Source organism: Camelina sativa, chromosome 17, assembly GCF_000633955.1.
Source record: "Camelina sativa cultivar DH55 chromosome 17, Cs, whole genome shotgun sequence".
Taxonomy (NCBI): domain Eukaryota; kingdom Viridiplantae; phylum Streptophyta; class Magnoliopsida; order Brassicales; family Brassicaceae; genus Camelina; species Camelina sativa.
The window spans coordinates 23,726,586-23,731,145 of NC_025701.1; the positions used below are offsets into that span (position 1 = coordinate 23,726,586).

At 36.3% G+C, this 4,560-nt stretch overlaps 1 long non-coding RNA gene across 10 annotated transcripts; it reads left to right on the plus strand.

Annotated features, from left to right (window-relative positions):
• On the plus strand, positions 300 to 4,315 carry LOC104757895. 10 transcript variants are annotated; one of them, XR_762564.2, is made up of 8 exons: positions 300 to 1,976; positions 2,079 to 2,123; positions 2,495 to 2,500; positions 2,718 to 2,894; positions 3,166 to 3,260; positions 3,357 to 3,484; positions 3,632 to 4,160; positions 4,277 to 4,315. It is a non-coding gene; the product is annotated as an uncharacterized LOC104757895 (long non-coding RNA). The 10 variants fall into 10 exon arrangements; XR_762573.2 differs by lacking the exon at positions 2,495 to 2,500 and having other exon boundaries at positions 300 to 1,467; positions 1,600 to 1,976; XR_762568.2 differs by lacking the exon at positions 2,495 to 2,500 and having other exon boundaries at positions 300 to 958; positions 1,041 to 1,976.

Consider the following 4,560-nt stretch of genomic DNA (forward strand, 5'->3'; position numbering starts at 1 on the left):
CTAACTTTCAAAACTCAACTTTATATAATACTCCCTCCGTTTCAAAATATAAGATGTTTTGGAGAAGTTTGTTGTTTCATAATATAAGATGTTTTCAAATTTCAATGCAACTTTTATATTAGTTTAGTATTTTATATTAGGGAAATTACCTAGAATATTGTATAAAAGTAGGTTTATTACTAGACTAACACGTTGAGATTTCTGTCTTACTAGAATAACACATAAAAGTTTGCAAATTACTTCTATACCTGAGTTGTGTGTTTTATTACAGATAATGCCATTTACATTTAAAATTATCTTTGATTTTGAAGAGAAAGGAACACAAAAACCTTGAAAGATCGATTCCTAATTTTTTTGGATTCTCTTAAATAAAAACATCAGATTGATTCTTTCTAATTTGATTCATCTTCTTCGACTAAAATTATTGCAAAAGAAAAAAAATAATCAGAGCTGGACAAATGTTCCGTGGGCTCACGGTTCACTTTCTCTTGAGAATAAAGTTTCAGATCTAGTTTTTGTTTTGCCTGAGTTATCGTCCGAGCAGCAACAAGAAGAGTGAGCAATCTTTCACTCCCGTCAGCGCAGCGGTGGGTTTCTGACAAGCAACGTGGCAGTGACGCATCCACGGTGGCTGGGACGTGTGTTGCAGAGCGACGGAGTTATCCAACTTGGGAAAGGATTAGGATTAGGAAAGGATTAGAGCTGTTGAAACCGGTGAAGATATCAGCATCAACTTGGGTCATCTTGAGGAGTTATCCAACTTATTCAAAGCTGATCTGCTTCTTTGTGAATCCGGTGGAGGTGAGGTTTCAGTTCTTTTACCTGCGTGTGTCTTTGATTCAGGTCAGTTCAAGGAGCTGAAATCGATACTACTCCTCCGTTCGGGTCAGTTCAAGAAGCTGTGACCCGATTCAGTGGTCATGGTTCTTGGGTTCCTTTCAAGCTTGAAGACAGTTTCGTAAGTTTTGTTCTTTTCTCAGTTTCTTACATACAAACACATTTGATCCTTTGATTTGTGACCATTGCCCATTGTTCTTGAGGTCTTTTAACTGAAGCTGAGTAAAGTTTCATGATTTCTGTTGAGGGTGGAGGTGAGGTTTCAGCAGAGAGCTTGCTGACTATGTACATCATCAATGTATCCGCTGGTGATAAAATACCCCGTAAAGGTGGCCCTGGCATATTTGTTACATACACAATTACGGAAAGCCCCCTCCTTCAAGAGGCAGCGAAGTGAACGTTCGATTCCGACAGCGGCGAGAAAGAGAAAGAGAGAGAAAATGACTAAGAAAGCTCCCAATTCAGGGTTATCGCGGCCTTTGTCTCTGTCGTGCAGTGGAGGCTTTCTTGTAGAGCAAAGTTTACAGAACAAAGTTTTGGTTTTTACCTGGTTCTGCTCTGATTTCCTGATCTGTTTAGGGTTTAAGGGGTCTTCTTAGTCTCTCTTGTGATTACTGATTAAGTGGTTAGGTATGCAATTTGGATCTAACTGAAATTAAATTTGAGAGCTTTATGCTATTCAACGGAGATGGGTGAGAATAATTAGGGAGAGAGGATGGATGTTAAACTTTTGTTAATTTGCGTTTTGAAATTTTTTTACAGGAACGTAGATTTAGCTGTGAAGTCAAGTGAAAGTGTGAGAAGGTCTACAAGACTGAGACTTCAGCCATTGAGAAAGCCAAATATAAGCCAGAGGAAGAAACCTGCTAAACTTTGTTCCAAGATGCCTAAGCAAACTCTATTAGATTTTAAGCTCAGCTGAACTTCAAGGCAGTCCTCTCTTAAGGGGAAGTTTGTCTGTGCATTTTGCCATTGGTCTTTAGGATTTGTGTTGTTGTTATGTGTTACTTTTAGAAAACATACAAAGAAACACCTTTTGTATGTATTTTCCTCATACTGCGTTATGTTTTTGGTTCCTTAGGGAGGATTTCCGGAAGCAATATCAAGAGCAGAATCCGGAGGTCAAGTCCATGCGCGAGGTTGTAAAGAATTACTTTGTTGTATTCAAAAGTAAAAAATTGTGATGATAATATTCACTTTGGTTCGGTTGCTGAATCTGTTATAATCTTTATTCTATTCAGATTGGGAAGTCATGTGTAGAGAAATGAAAAACAATGATATACGAGGTAACATAGGTTTTTCTCTTAAGTCCCAGTTACTTTATTGTCTCTTGGAGTTTGCCAACATACTTAGCTCTGTCATATTCTAAGAGTTTCCTCAATAACATTTGTTTGAATGATATGTGAATGCATGGAAATGGAATCTGAAATATTGTGTAATGATTACATGCTAGTGTATATAGAGGTTTAGATATGCTTCTGATCTGGGTCGGCTGTTGCCATATTGCAATTCACACTGTGTAGTTGTCTTCTTCCTTTTGGCGAACAATATCAATATCTCATTCTTTTTCTTCTTGCTACTCGAATGATGTTTAACTGGTTGAGACTGGATCGAAGTTTCTTATTCATAGATTGTTTGTTCCTCGACTGTTTTGTAGGAAAAGGTAAAGTATTAGATCATCTTTATCGGGACATCTTAGTCAGAACTCTTAACTTTAGTCTGATTAAAAATAAATCAAAAATAGCAATATTACTAAGAAGAGCTTCTTAGTTAAGACGTTAAGAAGCGTCGACGTGCTGAATTATTGTTGGGTGAGGGAAAAAAGATTGATAATTTTTTCTTCCTCCTCTCTCTCTTTGTCGACAATCAATTGCAAGCAGAGGAGGAAGATTCAATTTGTAGTGACCGACGACAGATATCAACGACGACTCTAGTGCATATAATCCGCAAGTTTTGTCTTTGAAATTGGAGAGTCACATTCACCAAATCGGAGAGTCACAGTCACATTCTTCGGTGGATCCGATTTGCACATACACGTTGGAGGAGGAACATGAAAGGTTTATACTTTTTCTGGAATCTATATACGTTAGGTTGGGATTTCATCTGGAAAAATTATCACGGTGACAAAGCTCAGTATTTGTTTTCGAGTAATCAGTTAGTAGTTCTTTAGCTCTTAATAGACTTCGTGAAAAAAAAACATGTTCTGTTTAGTTCCATCCACAGTAATACAAGAGATTAGATATTAGTAGCAGCAATTAGAAAAGCCCCCTCAAGTTTGGTCCTTTGGGAGATTGTAAACAATAATTCTCTTTCTTGGTGAACTTGAAGAGGTTCTGGAGGCAATACAAACTGTTGAGTTCCAACGCTGTATGGTCCCTCTGTTCCAACAGATTGCTCGATGCCTCAGTAGCTCCAATTTTCAAGTTAGTGATGGAACCTATATGCGTCTCAATGGTTCAATTTCTATCAGTTTGAGAGTTTCAGTTTATGTTCTTGATGTAATAAGTTAAATGCTTCAGTTTTTGTCTCAGATCTTGATTAGTTTATAATGAAGCGAGGAAGAAAGAGATGGAATCAATTTGATTCAGTTGCTTTGGGCTTTTTATTTGGTGAAGATTACAGTTTGTTTTGGTAGTGTTTTCACATGGTGAGCTTATGAAACAGTGACGGAACCTATATGCGTCTCAATGGTTCAGCTTATAACTTTGTATACTTTGTTTTGTTGTGATCAATGCTTGATTTCTGATTTTTGTTTGTTTGTTCTTGACCAGTTTTAAATCGGTTTTTGCTGCAGCTTGAATGGTTTTGTGTTGGTGTACCTGTGAGATTGATGGTCTGATTGTAGAGATGTGAGATTTGAGATGCAAGTGTTGGTGATGGAACCTAATTAAACAATTATATAAGTCATTGTTCTTAGCATACTAAAGATAAATAATTAAAGCTCTACCATAGTCATGATAGGTGACTTTCAGTTGGTTTTATTATCTTCTCTTTAGCTGATTTCATTGTATCACCGAGTTTGCAGTGGCTTTAAAGATCTATTTGATTAGCAACATTTCATTGAGGAGTTGAAGGATGATATTCAATGATGATTTTTTTTTCTTTTCAAAACTAAGAACCTTACTTATAAGAGTTTACCATTGGAGGAGTACAATTTTAATTAACAAACAAAAGGTTCTTAATTTATAAAAGTACACTTTTTAAAACTAAAAAGTGTAAGAACCCCAAAAATACAAACCTACCAATAAAGATGCTCTTATGATATAGTCACTGTGAAGAGGGAAGAGTTTCACAGAGAAATGACAGAATATAACAAGAGAATGGTACCCATGATTCATTTATCTTATGTTTTTGGTTAATATTTATTCACCTCAGTATCCCACTGATGCGGTGGTCAAACATCAGACGGAGCTTTTCATTTTACTGTTTATTTATGCAGGAATTAGGTGAACACGATGAATCAGAGACTGACTCAGAAAATTCTAAATAGATTAGTTTTTAGTTACTAGAAAACATTGTTCTAAGCCTTCTAGGATGGGTTGTTGTATATTTGACATTTAGAAGTTTCTCTTTCATTGAGATCATTCCCTGATACTCATCCTTCCGTGGACTACACTTGAAGATCAATGATTACTAACCTGTTTCTTGAAAAAGATGTTCAAGTTTTGGTAAGTACACTAGAGATAAATACAGATAAAGTCGCAGGTACTTTTCGATTTTCTC